This window comes from Rhodnius prolixus, unplaced genomic scaffold (genome assembly GCF_049639745.1).
Source record: "Rhodnius prolixus isolate KJV_2025 unplaced genomic scaffold, Rpr scaffold_10, whole genome shotgun sequence".
NCBI lineage: Eukaryota > Metazoa > Arthropoda > Insecta > Hemiptera > Reduviidae > Rhodnius > Rhodnius prolixus.
This window is the reverse complement of record NW_027411615.1, coordinates 2,025,066-2,044,005: the sequence shown is the minus strand read 5'-3', so window position 1 is coordinate 2,044,005 and position 18,940 is coordinate 2,025,066. Positions and strand designations below refer to the sequence as shown.

General features: G+C 35.9%; 1 long non-coding RNA gene across 3 annotated transcripts in view; it reads right to left on the bottom strand.

Moving 5' to 3' along the window:
• The window catches only part of LOC141457087 (uncharacterized), a 235,543-nt gene that overhangs the window by 11,962 nt on the left and 204,641 nt on the right, over window positions 1-18,940 (bottom strand). For 2 of the 3 annotated variants that reach the window (XR_012460199.1, XR_012460200.1), the window contains exon 2: window positions 4,674-4,847. This is a non-coding gene — a long non-coding RNA (uncharacterized lncRNA). Of the gene's footprint in view, window positions 1-4,661; window positions 4,848-18,940 lie in introns of all 3 variants that reach the window. The other variant, XR_012460201.1, reaches the window with a different exon arrangement.

The window sequence follows — 18,940 nt, the reverse complement described above, 5'->3', positions numbered from 1 at the left end:
TCTGATGTTAAGTATGCTATCCAGAATCTTCCTAGGAAAAAATCCCCTGGTCACGATCTTATCACCGCCCAAGTCCTCCGGCAAATGCCAAAACGTGCTATCGTTTTCCTTACCTACCTATACAATTCAGTACTTAGAACCACATTTTTCCCGACTCAATGGAAATTCTCCAAAATAATAATGATTCCTAAACCTAAAAAGCCAGTAAACAGCGTTTCGTCCTATCGTCCTATAAGCCTTCTTCCAATCTTAGGAAAACTCCTTGAGAAACTGCTCCTAAAACGAATTTATCCTCTCCTAGAATCACAGGAAATACTTCCGTCCCATCAATTTGGTTTCCGCGCTCATCACTCTACAGTCCAACAATGTCATCGTGTTGTGGATGTAATCTCAACCTCTCTTGAGAATGGACAGTATTGTCCGGGAGTTTTTCTCGACGTTGCTCAAGCTTTCGATCGCGTCTGGCACCGGGGATTGCTTGCCAAACTCAAGAGCATCCTACCAACTACATATTTTCTCATCCTTCAATCTTACCTTACTGGACGCTTATTTAGTGTCGTCTGTGGAAATTCCTACTCTCCTTGTTACCCAGTTCGAGCAGGTGTTCCCCAGGGAAGTGTCCTTGGGCCTGTACTCTACACCATATACACTGCTGATATTCCTACCAATCCTCGTACCTTCCTTTTTACTTATGCCGATGATACGGCCATCCTCTCTCCTCATAAAGACCCGGTCCTTGCCTACCGCTTCCTCCAATCCCATATAGAATCTCTTGAGCCTTGGCTAAAGAAATGGAGAATTAAAATTAATGAAAATAAATGTAATTACATTACATTCTCCCTAAGGCGAACTATCCTTCCACCCGTTTACCTAAACCTCACTCCTCTTCCCACAACAGATTGTGTTAAGTATCTAGGACTCTTCATGGACAAACGCCTAACCTGGAATCCACATACTAGACTCAAACGGAAAGAACTGAACAGACGATACAAACTTCTCTCTAGACTTCTTGACAAGCGATCTAAACTCTCTCTACAGAATAAACGACTTATCTATACTATGATACTAAAACCTGCCTGGACTTACGGAATGGAACTTTGGGGCTCAGCCAAAGCTTCCAATATCTACAGAATCCAATCCTTCCAGTCAAAAACTCTCCGTAGAATCGCTAATGCTCCTTACTTTGTTTCCAATCATACCTTGCACCGAGATTTCCTTGTTCCCTATGTTTCTGAAGCTGTAAGATCCCGATACTTTAAATTCCACACATCAATCACCTCACATCCTAATCCTCTAGTAGCTCAACTTACCACTCTACCAGGAAATCCTCCCAGGCGGTTGAAGCGCAGGTGGCCACGCGATCTTCTAAATGAAGTAAGAGCCAATGTACAGTAGTGAACTGTACCACTTTGGGAGTTTCACCAATGGGTGAATTCTCCCCTCATGTATTCATGTATGTATTCTATGTATCATGTTGTATCAGCTTCACTTGATGCAGAATTATTCTGCAGTTGTGAAAATAAATAAATTAAAAAAAAAAAAAAAAAAAAATATTATGTACGTAAGAATAGTAATTTAAACTGAACGGCTGATAAGAAATCAATATGATATAAAATGGTAGCCTAAGGATGGCCCTGTTGAATAGACTCTAGAGTATATATTTGGAGTCTAGCGGGCACGTAAGGCACATATACTGGCTTTCTGGCCTCATAAAGGGATTTCGAAAGTACTGCCAGCCCTAAAGAGCTGCATGCAACAAGTACGCCACTCCCAGTGTCTTCCCAAAAAACAGGACAAACAAAAAATATAGATAAGAAAAGAAGAATTACTCTTTAGACAAAAGTTTTTATGGTTTTAGTTCATACCATAAATTTTCATTTTCCTCTAAAATAGAAAAATATTGGAATAAAGGAATAAAAATTTTTTATTTTTCATTTATTGGGAAACTTGCAACTAATTGAAACAAGATGAAACAAAACAGCTTCTGTGCAGAGGAAAATAATCTGTATCTAAAAACTAATGCTATTGCTGAACCTCTACATCTGAGGTTATTGGCGCCCGGAACGTTTTTACTGCACTGCGGGCTTCCGGCAGTGTTATCTCGTTACAGACACCAGCTAGGAAGAGAATATCTCAGAGAAAAGCATCAGCAGTTGGATTTCCAACACAGGATTTCCGCATTGGAATCCAAGTATGCTAACTACTCAGCTAATCCCTGCATTATTAATGGGACAAGGGGCGGTCCCTATACCCCTAGTTCCCACAGCCTTGTAGTACCTATAATTAGGAGATGGCCTATAGTACACCATTCTTTAGTTAATCTAGAAGGTAAATCCAGCCCTACTTAACTAGGCCCAGAATCTTACTCAGTAGTTTTAGTTGTGGTATGATCTCCAGATGTGGCTGTAAGGTGTCAAATATCTGGTATCGCAATCTCGCGATAGCTACAAAGCCATTTTCTCCCTTTCCTATTATAGTCATCTTCTTCATTGTCTTCCACTTTGCTGGCAATTTCCGCTGAAAACCAGCTGGGTTTGTTTGATTTGAGGGTTCTGCTATTCCAAGCGTGTCCGATGACTCCAACTTACGGATCCTGGTTCCATAGCAATATTCACTGAAACTATCACCTTCGAGCATGATATAACTTCTCACTCCTCTTGGTTGAGGTTTTTACTTCAACTAAAAATCTGAAGTCACTTTTCCCAGAAGTCTGTGTGTCCAAGGAGAGTGAAATTCCCCCCCTTTTTTTTTGTAACTTAAATTTTAATTTTTCCGCCACTTTTACCAGTTTTTTATTGATTTCTCTTATGGTCTGACCTTTAGCGCCCCTTGAAGCTTAGGGGTCAACACTAATCATCTTTGCCAGAGCCCTGCACGACATAGAAAGGCTATAATTACAACTGGTTTTATCACCCGATGCCAAAGAGACTGTCCGTTATCGGTACAGCAAACTTTGTACCGTTCATCGTTTTGGCACGGGTCGCATAAAACCTTTGAATGGCCCCTACAGAATGAGAGGTGTGAATATATAGGTGGTGAGCTAGTCTACAATGCATGGCTAGGGTGTACACAGGGTTGTCATTTACCCTGAGAGGAGGCGGCTAATCCACCTCCCCCATGCTTACACTGCAATGCCGTCATGCCCCCGTTAGCTGCCTCAGCAAGCCGAGGCGCCCGGACTACACCACGTGGAGGTGGGGGTTGACTTGAGGATTTCATGGATCTAGTGTGATACCATGAAAGCAGAGACGTACTCGGACACTGTGCACTATCCTCCTCGTGGTCCATCTCTCCTATTGCTAAACTGAGCTCACAGTGTGCAGCCATAAACCTCTTAGTACTTTTAACTAATTTAACCTAGATTCATTTCCTGTTCTCCAAATATATCGAGACCTTCGACCTCTTTCCACACCACAAGAGGTCATTAGAGGTAAAAACCTTTGATCTTAAAGTAAGCCAGGTTTTTCCTTCTAGACGCCTGTAAAGGGCCGACAAAATAACTCACTTGGGTACAGCTTTTAGCCCGCGATCTAATCTAAGCTTTCTCCACATACTACTGCGTGATTAACATGAAATTTGAATAGTGACGTCGCCTGTTTTTGTTGCTTGAACATCAATCATCAAGAAAAAGCATAAATTTAAGGCAAAAATTCGATCATAAATTCATAATTATTTAAATAATAAAATGAAAACAAGCGAAGCTTTATCGACTACTTAAAGTTTCGCAGGTCAAAGCTCAAAAATAAATACATAGATTAAATAAATAAGTCTAAAAACTAAAGCAACATTTCTACTTCTCTGACAGCTAGAAAAGTACTTCCGGACGGCTTTTAATAATTTAATCCAATTAAAGTACAACTTTTTTTCCACGCATTTGAAACTTGCAATACGTTTTTAGAGCTTTTTAATTAAGAGTTTAATTTTATTTTTTTAATTGGAAAAGGTAACTTTTTATTTTGTATTTTTGTAACCTGCACTTTGTTATTTACTTTGAATAAGTTGGTGGTTCTAATAATACAGCTCTAATAGAGAAGTTATTTAAACTCTAGTTAGTTTAATTTTTGGTTACGAGAAAAACAAATACACAAATATATAGACTAGTATAGTTAGACTAGACCCGCAAAGCTAAGATGTATTGCGGTACTAGTCTAGGCCTTACATTTTATTTAATGGTTAATATGAGGAATTTATAGTCAAGTATGTTAGGCGTTTATAAGCTAGACCCGCAAAGCTAAGATGTATTGTTGGTTTAGTGGGTTCGATTCCCTTGGTCTAGTTCTTGGATTTTATTTAATGTTTAATATGAAAATTTTACAGTAAAGTATGTTTGCTATTCGCCTCCGTCCACGACACCTAATTTGGTAGTTGGACGTTAAGCCTGCATGAAAAAATAGGCGATTACTTTACTTTTTAATGCTCACTAATTACAACTGCCAAGTCAGCAGTCGAGGACTTAGGTGACTTGCAAACATGCTTTACTATAAATTTTACTAACATTAAATAAAACCCAAGGCCTAGACCGTGGAATGGTACCCAGAACAACAATAGTTAACTTTGCGGGGGGCTCGCCTCTAACCCACGCTCGGCTATCGTGTAGCCTTACTAAAAGTATATTTTTGGTTGTAATAAGAATGTAGAGTAGAGAAAGAGGATAGGTTTACCTCTGAGATTACCTTACTGTATCCCCATGCGGAGATGCTAAGTTCCAAGTCCAGTCGTTGGCCCTAGGATTTAACCTCTTCTCAATAACTCCTTAGCGCTCACTTCTGGTGAAGGATTTTCTGCAACGAGAATACCCACAGCCTGGAGAGCAGAATGAACTGAAACCAGCTCAGATGTTGATGCACCTAAAAAGAAAAAATAAATAAATTATAATTTTCACTTAAACCTGCAGTTAGATGAACAATTTGGTCAATATCGATTATTTATCCCTAATATTACGTTCGATTTCATTAATTTTGACTGATTTCAGATTTGGATTCATCTTCAGTGATTTTTTTTTTTTTTTTTTTTTTTTTTGTTCAACTTAATCGTGTAAAGAAATTTAACCTACTTGTGAGGGAAGAGATTAGCTATGAGGTTAGCATACTGGACTTCCACGCGGAGGTCCCGGGTTCGAATCCAGCTGCTGACCCTTAGATTTTCTCTTCCTAGGAGCTTCTTACAGATCACTTACAGTCCGGTGATGGACAGTGTTGTCTGTAACGAGAGAACACTGTCCGGAGGCCGGCAGTGCACTGGAAAAAGCTCCGGGCGCCAATAACCTTGACGCGCCCTAAATCATTAAAAAAAAAAGAAAAGAAAAGAAAACCTACTTGTGAAAGAAACTACAGTCTGATTATTACTGGAATGTCTATCTGCTGACGAAGAGGTTTCATTGATGTAACCTACCTCTAGTTGTTGATTTCAATTTAAGGAAAACCATGGGGAAACTTTTCAAAAAGAATCTGGGAAACTCCAGAAGCTGAATCTGATTTATGTTTCCTGTTCCAACAGGATATCCTTAGCCACGCCTTCCAATGTCCCTTTAAATATTATATACGTATTAGCTGGGTAGATTATGTTGCGGCACTTAGCGACGTACTTAAGATTTCAGTCTCCTGAGTAGATTCCTACACGACGCTTTTAATGTCACTGAATATTATATTAAGCACTGGGATCTGTGCTGGGTAATGAAGGAGCACTTAGTGCAGACTGCTTGAGGTTAATTTCCCGGAAACTAAACAGAAAATTAATTTCACCCTGAACTGTAGGTAGAGGTTTATGATGATGATCATCAATGCCATTTATCCGGAGGTCCGGGAAGGCTGGATAATGTTACTGTTTTGCTCCAGGTTTCTTTTAAGAATTGGGATGCAGGATGTGAAAAAGTAAGGAAGAAATATGGATATGCAAAGAAGAACACTTCTTTTTTTGTTTCCAAGATCATCAGCCATCATCCTCTTCAGCTAATGGCACTTTAGAGGCTTTCACTGAGGAGCATCAGGACCAGAATCTGCTCTGGCAACAACCGTTTAATAAGAAATACGTCCTCGATGCGCCGATGATCTAAGATTTTTGGAAAGCGCCTCAAATTTTTTATTTTTTTAAATCTACGATGTATGCTCGTCCCACATGATCCCTTTTGTTCATTGATGCAGGATACGATCTATTACAGAATTACTAGGATAGAACAGTAATAAGGATCGGGGTTTTTCTTTTTTTTTTCCGACGAAGAAACATCATCAGCAATTTCCGACCCCAAACTTCCGGAATGAACAGAGTATATGAACTCCGCGTCTTCTCTCCGCATATCATAGCCACTATCATAATGTAATCTTTAACGTCTCGGACAGTGTAAGGACCCTAACAGGTTCATCAAGTATAAGAGCAGAACCACATACTTTAAACTGTTAACATTTTTTTTTTCAAACAAAATAAAAAAATAAAATAGCCACGCGCGGGATTCGAACTGGCGAACTCACGAACAACCCCACGTTTCATAACCGACATGTGTGTATGTAAAGTTTTATCAAAATAATAAAACCAGCTGTATTAAATGTTATCTTTATAAACAGGCTTTCAAGTTAATTTTTTAAGTCCTTTTTAAAATGAAAAAGGCGTGATATTCTCAGATTAAATATAAGGGTAATACATTTAGGTACTTGTGTGGTAAAGATTATCTTTTATCAGAGTGTAAAAATGAAAATTTTGCCCACTCTTACTAATTATCTTCATTTTTTATTATATATACAATATATAATACATATTTTAATTAAATATGTAAGAAAAATTAAAAAATAAAGTAAAAATAACAATTCATAGTCATGCAAATGTAGTTAAATACTTTTCCTTTTTCTTTTATACTCCCTTAAGGCAAGATAATTTAATAAAAAGATAAAGTATAATGCTTTTCATCAGATGTGAATATTTTCTCAAGTTTTTCTTTTTTCTCTGGCGTGTGAGAAAGAGCGTAAGAAAGAGTGAGAAAAAGAGCGAAGATAAACCATTAAGATTACATTAAATATGCTCCAGTAAAATGGGAACATCGATTTATCATTGCGCCGCCAGTAAAAAAGGAGTACAAGGGAGAAGAGGAATATGCAAAAATAGGAAGGAAAAAAAGAGGAAAATACCCCTAATTTACGTTCTGTATCTAATTTTCTATTCTTTAAACCCCATTCATTTATCATTTATTTATTATATTTATATTCTCATTCGATTTGATATGATAATGAGATCATTTTTATATTCTTTCCAATACATTACTCTAATGACCTGTTAGGTGTGGTCATTTTGTTTTTTTTTATTATTGCTATTGTTATTATATAAAAAGTTTTATAGTTTATGACTTTTTAATAGATGTATAGCAGAAATCGATGGGATTTTGAACAATAGGCAATGACGTATTGCAATTAACGTATTATTAATATAATAATGGTGATGTAAGGCATGCACTGAGTCTGGCTGCAAGAAGTTCATGCATCTGCTGGCCTAGACAAAACGGTGCAACTCCAATTAGTCCTGACAATAACTGGAGGGGAGTTCAACTTAAGTGACGAACTGGAGCAGATCTAAAGGTGTCTCTTAGCCTGAGTAAGAAAGAATTATGCAAAGCCGATTGAGTTGAATAAATATTTATTTCTATAAATATATACATAAAATAAATAAAGAAGTATAAAGTATAATACACTTTAACCTTCTTAACAAGTGAGGAACGAGAAAGGTTAAGATGAGCAGGATAGGAATGCAGGGAAAAAAAGGAGAGGAAAAACCTGCAGTTAGTGAAGAGAGTTAGAGGAGTATCTGTTTTATTCTTTTGTGCCTGTAGGGTATAGGAGGATCTGTAGGAGGTATAGGAGAGTGGATGGAAAGGAGTTTGAGCAGACGATTTTGGATCATAGGAGTGTACCAGAGGATAATGGACGCAGTCTCCGTGGAGTGAGTCAATTCTATTGCATCGTGGAGAGTCTGTGGCTAGTCACAGTAATTTGTTTTGCGTAGTCTGAAGTTTCTTGATGTTACTTATTACAAGTCCAGGCTTCAGAAAGCATGCGAAGAAGCTGAGATTAGAATGGTGATTTCACAAGCAGTTTCTGTGAAAGGAGATTTAAGAAAAATTCCACTTCACCTCCCGAGTGATGCCATTTATTGAAGGAAGATTCATATTGGGAAAGTGGGGTATAAATTGTTTACCTTAAAGACGTTGAAGAAGAGAAGGAAATAGCCTTCTAGAAAAGCCGCAATGTCGATGAGAGACCAGAGAAGATCTCATCGCAAAACCGACTAATTGGTAAAACTCTGGGTCTCTTAAAGAGGTTTTTACAGGTAAAGAGGCTAATAAACCGTTCTTGATGGTATAAGAATCCACTTTGGTAAAAGAAAAAAAAATCTGCTCCTTGTCCCAAAATAAATAAATAAGCCCAAAACGTAGACTAGGTATCAAAGTCCTTAATTTAATGAACAATATTAAAATTTTCAATAAATACAGGCGATAATATTAAAGCGATTAAAAAAAAAAAATATTCAAGTTAGTGCATAAAAAATCAACCTAAATTTATAAATTACCAAACAATTAAACATTATAAATTTACCAAATTTAATGGTAACCCCGAGATGAATTTAATAGCAAATTATAATGTTCTAATCCTGCGTTCACTAAAACATATTTAAAGTGATCTCCCAAACACACAGCCGTAAGAAATATTTGGGAAGTAACTTTACTGTATTTTATGAAATAGGGCGACCCTCGTCCCTTAGTACGCTCTACTTCTAACGCTATAACTCTCGGTTATTTTAATGGGCACCTCCTCAAAGGGCTTTACAGAATCATCAAGCTGTTGATGCGAAATGCCTATGAATATTAACACTAACCAAGAAGTCTTTCCTATATCCAGAGATGGAGAGGGGGAAGGGCAAGCCCTTTTACTTTAGCTCCTATCATGAACTCTCTTTCATTACCTTCATTACAACCTATCAGCCCTGTTAACACTCTTTAGTTCCGAATAAACTTAATCCTGGACATTCATTGCTCAAATTATATTTCATTTTTTATGAAATACTAGTGCTGGGAAAAATCGAGCTAGTATTCGCCACTTTTCTTCCAAGATAAATAACTGCTATTTATTTATTATTAGATGCTACTTCTCCTTAAGAAGCCTTGTCCTCCGGAATCTGCTCCTTCAGAATTTCCCAGCTGCATCCGGTCCGGTTTTTTTTTTTTGCACCTTCCAGCATACAATTCAGTCCATCGCAGTTTAGGCCTTCACACACTTCTGGTGGTCTAATCATATTCTGGCTCTTGACCTGCCCATTTCAGTCGGCAAAGCTTTATCGTCTTTGCTACAGACGGCCTTCTCAAAACAGCAGCAGATTTGTTAAAATTTTGGAAGTAAAGTATCTGCTTATTTTTTATTCAAGTTTCCAAGCACGGTGAGTTCAAAACGCGTACTTACCTATACCATTTTTTTAATAACTAAAAATCAGCTACACACTGGACTCGAACTAGGGATATCCCAACTATTAATGCAAACTAATAACCGCTACATCAAAGCTAGACGTAGAAAGTAAAGCAAAGTAATAGCCTATTCAAGCAGGCTTTACGCCCAACTACTTTACAACAATTAGGTGTCATGGACGGAGGCGACTAGCAAAAATACTTTACTATAAATTTCTCATATTAACCATTAAATAAAATCCAAGGCATAGAGACCGGGGTATCGAACCTACTAAACCAACAATACATTTTAGCTTTGCGGGTCTAGTTTCTTAACCACTCGGCTAACGTGGCGCCTAGCTAGACGAAGCTACATGGCAGAATTAGCTTCTTTTCTATTCACCTTAGACAAAAAGCTTTAATTTTCGCATCGAGTTTAAAAATATTAATTAACTCGTCAATGCCATTTCCTTAATAGATGTTTTCAAAAATAATTTAAAAACTATAAAAATAAATCCTGTGAATTTCAAACTAAATTTTGATTTTTTTTTCAAGATAAACTTGTTTTCAATTTTAGGAGAAAAATACAAACAAAAAATTTTCCTTAATGTGAAAAATAAATAAATTTGCCATGAAAATGCTAATGAAATTTACATTGTCTACGAACTGACAGAATAAATTTGATTTCAAAGTCAGCTGCTTGCAACATTAATTCCAGGTCAACCGTGGAAAACTCCGGGTATTTTTTTTTGTATTCAAGAGAGAGTGTGGGGGAGGGAGAATGGAAAATAGATTTCCTTTACTAGAACATAAAATACTGAGTTATCACATTAAAAATAGGTTTTTTCTCGTTATTTATTTATTATTGTTTTTAAATTCTTGCTTTTCACTTTAATAGAAATTTATATTTTACGAGTTCAGGATTTTGGCACTTGCTATATTTCAGAGGAAATCCCAACACACAGACACTCACACACACACACATTCATAAAGAAAAAGCTCAAAGGTAGATTAATCGACTTGTTGTAGAGATTTTGACTTCACTAATAAACCAGCTTGTGCGAGGCGAGAATCTCTACATCAAACTGATTTATGAAAGTCCGAATTTGGTCAGAAATACATAAGACATACGTGTGCAATGTCAGATAAAATCAGACTCGACCTTACTTGGCTACTTGAAGTTCCGAAGAAGGGATATCCCTTATTGGGCCCTAAATAAATATTTAATTTATAAATTATTTATTTATTTATTTATGATCAAAATACATAAATTGCACAAATAATATTCATTGAATCATATAGCCTAGGGTACAGTGACCGTCAGGCGAGTTCCGCGTTACAATACAAGTATATAACATATCGTAATTCCCCAAAAATAAACTTATTTAAAAATATCGGATATTTAAAATTATCAACATAACCAAACAAACCCAAAAAATTTTCAAATAAACAATTTCAACAATTACTTAACAGCTATAGTAACCAATATAACTATTGCCTACATTTCCAATTATTTATTATTTACTTAATTTGTCCCATATCTACATATTAATTGCACTAAATATAATTAAATCCAATGAACCAACACAAACAGTAACATGAAATAATCACTAATATGAAATCAAATTCGCAATCACATATTATATATTTTTTATATTTTATATATATATATTTTATTTATTTATTTATATATTTAATTTTTATTATACATATATTTTATTTCATATATTGACACTTTAAATATAAGAACTTATGAAAACAAACTCAACCGCAGAATAATGCCGGTGGTCTATGTACAGTTTTCAAGAACAGACTGTCTATATTTGTAAGCACATCGTACATAGGCAACAATTTGAGACCAATCGTGGCCATTCAATAGTTTTAACATGCTTTCCGTAGAAATCTTATCTTCCCCCAGTATTTCCAATCTATAATTTTCAAGAGCAGGACATACCACCAAAAAGTGGTGCAAGTCTTCCTTGAGCCCCATATTACACAATAAACAATCCGACGAGAACTCAGATATCCATGGTTTACATCTTAAATTAATCATTTCTGATCTTATTTTTAAAATTAATTTACACTCCAAAAAACTCTGAGTTGTTAGATAGTGGTGACCTGTACTAAACTGAAACTTAAGATGCTTGTATAGTGAATGAAACATGCTATCATTAACTCTCTTGTATAAATTATTATTTTCAAAATTAATCATACTTCGCAACAGTGTGCCCGAATTCTCATCCCACTGTTCTACAATGTTTCTATTATTGCCAGGGTCAATATTAAAGTGATTGACAAGAGATAGCCATTCCTTGGCCCAACCTAATTTTTTATTAATCATAGATTTAGCCAAAAATTTAGGTAACCTGCCATCAGCCATCAGCAATACCTTTCCAACATATCTTATAAGCAGCCGATACGTATACATATACATACTGTTTAGACCGGTTTCAAGCAACAAAAAGTAGGTAGGGGTATTCTGTGGCAATCCAAATATCTTTTTAAGGAAAAAGCGCTGAATTTTTTCAACCTCGTCAAACTGTTGCCAGCCCCAAACTTGGGCCCCATAACATAGAACCGAGCGTGAAGTTGCATGAAATAACCTCAGTTTTTTAGCAAAATTTATATTTTTATTCGAAAACAAAACACTGCCGAAACTATTTAACCCCAGTTTGGCCCGACTTAATTTAGCAATAAGATGCCTTTTAAAGTTCAGCGTGCTACTAAATTTAATACCCAAATATTCGTATTCATTCACTTTGACAATTGGATTACCTCGAAAATACCAATTTTCCTTACCCGATGTTTTGCCACCACTCGGCTTAAATACCACTATTCTGGATTTGGCCAAATTCACTTCCAAATTCCATTTTTCACAATAGCATTCCAAGTTACCGATAATTTATAAATTATAATTCCATTTATTTTAATTAAATGACAGCCTCATTTTCTTCTTGCACAATATTAATAATATGCAAATATTTCCATATTTAAATAATTTAATGTACAATATTTTATATACGTATTTGTCGCCATTTCCAAAATTAAAATATTAAAACTGATAGAAAAAAAGCTTTCAGCGATTTAATTTTCCTAAAAAGCTACATAAATATTCAAATGTCTATAAATATTTCACCTTTATAAAAGCACCAACAGAATTTTTTTTTCTATTTAATAAATATAATGTGTAGAAACTACTTTGAAATTATATAAATTTATCAGCGCTACGATAGCCGAGCGGTTATAGGCAAGACCCGCAATGCTAAGATGTATTGTTGGTATAGTGGGTTCGATTCCCCGGTTTCTAGGCCTTGGATTTTATTTAATGGTTAATATGAGAAATTTATAGTAAAGTATGTTGGGGGTTACAGACTAGACCCGCAAAGCTAAGATGTATTGTTGGTTTAGTGGGTTCGATTCCTGGTCTCTAGGCCTTGGATTTTATTTAATGGTTAATATGAGAAATTTATAGTAAAGTATGTTAGGCGGTTATAGGCTAGACCCACAAAGCTAAGATGTATTGTTGGTTTAGTGGGTTCGCTTCCTGGTCTAGAGGCCTTGGATTTTATTTAATGGTTAATATGAGAAATTTATAGTAAAGTATGTTAGGCGGTTATAGGCTAGACCCACAAAGCTAAGATGTATTGTTGGTTTAGTGGGTTCGATTCTCCTAGTCTAGGCTTTGGATTTTATTTAATGGTTAATATGAGAAATGTATAGTAAAGTATGTTGGGGGTTATAGGCTAGACTCGCAAAGCTAAGATGTATTGTTGGTTTAGTGGGTTCGATTCCTGGTCTCTAGACCTTGGATTTTATTTAATGGTTAATATGAGAAATTTATAGTGGAGTATGTTAGGCGGTTATAGGCTAGACCCGCAAAGCTAAGATGTATTGTTGGTTTAGTGGGTTCGATTCTCCTAGTCTAGGCTTTTGATTTTATTTAATGGTTAATATGAGAAATTTATAGTTACGTTTGTTAGCTACTAGCTTCTGTCCATGACATCTAATTTGGTAGTTAGTTAGACGTTAAAGCCTACCTATAAAATAGGCATTACTTTATTATAATAAAATCTATTACTTAATAGCGAGATATCCGCAATAAGAGACGACTATCCTTACTTAAGATTCAATTGAACTGTTCCAGCATCCTTATTAACACCTTCTTTACAACTTACTGGAGTAAATACCCCAGAAGTTTTATTGTAAAGATATTTCCGAGTGGTCGGCAAACAAATGCTTCAGTATAAGAACTAAGTCGGATAAGTCCAGAGTTGCGTCAGTGCTAGGGTACATTTTAGTCACAGTGCTGCACATGAAGCCATCAGACAGGCCGTTTCTCAATGGCGCGATTTAACTTTACTGCATCCTTTGCCAAAACGTAATCCCACGCCGCTAGCTACTGTTTAGTTAATCCTAAATAAATAATAAACTTAATTATCCTTATTAGATGAATTCACTTCTTACTTATAAATGATGCTGGTCGTCCAATTATAGTGAAAGCTTAAATAATTTAATGATCTATTTGCACATCATCCGAGTTTGTCTATTAAGAAGCTATGTAGACTTAGTTTGCAATTTGAAAAGAAAATAATTACAGAGAAGATCGAAACAAATAAATTATGAACAAATAAGATTTCACTCATTTATCCAAGAATTTACATGGAACAAAATTAATTAGAACAAATTAAGGAACAAAATTCCGCCTCAACTCATATATACATACAATTTTCTTTTACTTCAGTAATTTCCATCTGAGTTGAGGATGTTACTGAATGTTTAAATGTAAGCGCTCAATATTATGGAAATCCAGTACCTTCCAGCTAATTTTTTAAGAAAGTTTATTTAGAGGTCATTGTATATGCAAGGATAAAGTCAGTGAAATAACCGATTTCCCGGTGTCCAGAAGAGAAAATTTAGAAAATTTCTTTTATTCGCCGCTTTTCAAGAAAATTTTGCCCTAGATATCAATCATCTTCAACATATCCTCCTAAGCTAAGACTCACTTGGAGATCTAATAGAATAGAATAATTCTTTATTATAACATAAATATGTACAAAATAATAAATAAATATATGAAGTATCAATGTACAAAACAATGTAACCTTCATAACAAGTGAGGATAACAAGAAAGGTTAAGATGTAGGATAAGAATGCAGGGAAAAAGGAAGGAAAAACCTGCAGCTAGTGTAGAAAGTTAGAGGAGTATGAGTTTTAGTCTTTTGTGTCTGGAGGGAATAGAAGGATCTGTAGGAGGCTATGTCGCGGCAGAGAGGATTAGGGTGACAGTCTAGGATGGAAAAGAGTTTGAGCAGACGATTTTGGATGTAGGAGTGTACTAGAGGATAATGGATGCAGTCTCCGTGGAATGAGTCAATTTTAGTGCGTCCTGGAGAGTCTGTTGCAAGTCTGAGAGTTACTAGTAGTTACTAGAACAAGTTAGGCTCCAGACAGAGCAGGCGTAGAGCAACATCGGCCTAGTGACCTTTTTGTAAAGGAGTAGTTTGTTAGATACACAGTCATTTAGGAGTCATGAGAGAGTAGAGGAAATAGTAGTCGTGTAGTCCAGTTTGCTTCTGAGTTTACTTTGTCCTGAACGTGTGTAGTGAAAGTCAGTTAGTTGTAGAAAAGTTAGGCCTAGGTACTTAACGTGGGAAGGCCACGGGATCAGAGAACTGTTTTGTCTAAATTGTCAGTCTGCGTTTGGTACAGTATTTTGTTAATCTGTCGTTAGCAAGGCGTAAGTCAGTTGGTGATGGTGTCCATTCTCCAAGATGACGTCTCATAAAGCCACGTCATCCTACATTTATAATAAAGGAACCCTACCAAGTCCTATTTCACAGAAATTAATGGGATTTTCCGGGAAAAATGTTTCAAAAATAAAAGTTATAGATAAACGTGTGTAAGTATTGAAAGTTGAACAAAAATTTGGGAGCCATTCCCCCCCCTCCAAATAAAATTTCCCTTAAGTACAAATTTGTACTCCAATTTGAAAATTTTAGATAGGATTTGCTAAAGAGAACAAATCAAAATATAAAGTTACAGTTTCCTCGGATTTTCCTAGTTCACTCTCACTGATCATTTTACTGTCGGATCAACTTTTCACGATATCTAGAAAACAGAAATTTCCGGTAAAAAGTCAAAATTAATTAAAAAAATTCTTTTCTTTTTCTAAATTTGTTATTTTAGTTCCCTCAGAGCCGCGAAATGCTTCAAGGGGGCGCCTAATTCTGCTCCAAGCTTAGATGAATTTCCGGAGGAGATGTACCTTCAAAACGTATTTTATTGCGGTACCATAGTCCATTTTATCCATTTCTGTTATACATCCACACGTCTACTTTAAGAAGATGTGCGAAGTGAACTATTTAACAGATTCCAGAGATGGTCAATTGACGATCGTTAACGATTAAAACTAAAAATACCATTGCTAGCAACGCCATGTGCATCACCCAGCGCAGTTCTCACCTTGCTCTATTACGTAATATTATGCGATGTTATGCGCAAATGGTAATTTTATTTAAATGAAATAAGGTCAATATTTAGTTTAATTTTCTCTGTCTCTGCTCTCTCTCTCTCTCTCTCTCTCTCTCTCCCACGATATTCCCTCCATTATCGTTCCCCAGCTGGGCGTTCTGCTGTTTGTATGTATATTCTGGCAGAGATATACATACTCTGGTAAAAGCTTGAATCTATCTTTCTACATATGATATACAATGTTTATTTTACAATATTTATGTATATTTTAATGGTTACATTTGGTAAACATGAAACGTTTTCAATTTATATAGTGTTTGCCGCATTGTTTATTCCAGTGAATAACGGACCAACGGAGATTTTGAAAATATTCTGGAGCAAAATACTATACCACCATTTTGATTTACTACAAACACTTGCGATTTTAGAACTGTCTCTTTTAAAAGGCACAAATTTCACATGTAAAAGAGAAAAAAATAACAAGTTTTTTTCCAAGACTCAAATTCAAACCCAGTTTCAGAATATAGAAGAAGGTAAAAATTTTAATGAAAGCTTTCTCAAACAAAAGCGATAAATCTTTAGGTAGACCCGCGTACAAAGATTCACACTTCCGTTCAGGCGATATGTTCGTATGCAATCAATTAATGTGTGTAGAATCATTGAAGCTGTCAATAAATAGCAGAATAAATAGCTATCCTTTTCACCAAGCGCAGGCCCGATCTTGTATCGACATGTCCACTTCGGGGGACAGATTGTGCCGTGGGCTGCCATTATCAAGTATCTTGGAGTAATACTGGATCGTGGGATGACTTTTACCCCCACATAAAGGATAGAGTTAATAAAGGCAAGGCAGCCATTCGAGTACTATTCCCGCTGTTCTGCAGGGACTCTAAACTGTCCTCAGAGAGAATAAACTCCTCCTGTACAAGGTAGTGGTTAGACCCATGTTACTTTATGCTTGTCTCCCTCCTGGAGTCTGACATGTCGATCCAATATCGCCTCGCTGCAGATCATACAAAATAAATTCCTCAGGCTTATGAAAACTTCCCCCCGCTACACGCGTATTATAGACCTACACTCTAACACCAACATGGACTATGTAGAACACTATATCAAGTACCTCGCTGCTGGTTACTTCAGTAAGTGTGAATCAAATCACAACCACCTATGCAGACTTATAGGGGACTATAGTTTGGACACGGTGCACAGACACAGGAGAGTTAGGGACTCCCTGAAGTAAAACTTTCCTTAGAGGCTGAGGGTTTTTCATTGTTTTTCCCCTCATTACTTACTTTTATACTATAGTAACAATTTATGTAATTAGCTGGAGGTTATAGTATTTATACTGGAACTCCTTATGTACATATGTATATACCTTCAATTGTTAAATATAGTTTATTCTATTCTATTCTAAATAGCAGAAAAAAAAAATGTCTTTTACAGTAAAGTTGCAATCTCCATAATCTAGATAGAATTTACCTAAAAACCCAATACAGAACCACCTGACGGCACTTAAAAGAAATGGAAAATGTGAAAAATGTTAGTTTTTCCCATTTTTTTTTTTAGCCCAGATGATATAGAATAATTAATTATTTATTTTTTTTTTAACTCAGGGGGATAACCACACGAGGTGACAGCTCAAATTTTTTTAAAATCCAGTAGCTTGAAGTAGTATTTTTCAATCTTAAATTAAGAGAAAAATAAATTAAAAAAAAAAATCTTCTACCATCCATCTGGGTTTGATTAATGCTAAAAAATGTGATCAGTAACACCTGTTAAGGAATTATTTATATCTCGTCAAGTTTAAAATTCATTGCTCGGAAAATCTATGACACTTTCCTTTTTTATTTTAATAAATTAGGAAAAAGTTTTTCTCGAATTTCCTTTCCTTTTTTTTGTGGTTGTACAGCTCTTAATGAATTTTCATTTTAATTAATCCAGTTTACTTTTCTAGCTTTAAAAGTGATAAATTAATTTTTATCTCAAAACTTCTTTCTGTACGCGAAAAAAGAAAATAAAATAAATTGTTTTTCCACGTTTTACACATTGAAAGAAGAAAATTGGGAACCATTTCCGATTGATATATATATATATATACAATGGTACCTCGGTTTTCGAACGACTTGACTTTCGAACAAATCGGAATTCGACCAAGGAATTCGAGAAAATATTGTTCCGAAATCCGAACTAACATTTGGAACTCGAACACCCGAGATGAGCCGAGTTGAGCCGAATGGCGTTCGTCCGGCCCGGCGCGTCTCACCCACAGCATCAGTACAAGTCAAGATCTGCGATCGGAGGAAGATTCACGCTTAGTGTAACTCTTAGACATGGCACCGAAGAAAGCCAGCAGTGATAGAAAACGATACAGGTAAGAGAGAAGCTGCAAGAAGAACTATTGAACTCAAGAAAGAAATAATTACCAAATATGAAATGGGCACACGAGTCTCGGATCTGTCTGTCGAGTATGGCTCTTATAAAATATAAAAATTAGACGAGTAAAACGGCATATTTCTGGGGCTTAGAAACGAAATAAACTACATAGTTTACATTATTTCTTATGGGATAAATTGTTTCGGTTCTCGACCACAATTCCGGAACGAATTGTGGTCGAAAACCGAGGTACCACTGTATATATAAATGAAAAATGAACATTCTACCAATTATACAAGGAAGAAGACCTCGTGACCTTTATAATGAAAGGACGCCTCGGCTGGTCACGACATGTGAAGGGAATTAGAGGTGGACAGACAGTCTAAAAGTACTCCTCTATGGTCGTTCCCGCTAGAGGAGCAAGATCTCATTTACGTTGGCTGGACAATCTTCTCCAAGATGACCTCGCCTCGCGGTGGTGATGGTGAACGAAGACCAAAGACAGGAACGTTTTTAATATTTCTTTAAAACAGTTTTAATTATTAAAAATAAGTAAAACTGTTATTCACTGTTACGATGTAAGAGCTTTTCCAAACGAAACCAATTTTGGTGGTATGATTGTAATTATTTCTAGATTTTGTCCAGGTCAGTTAGTTAGAATTAGGTAAAATCGGGGATTAA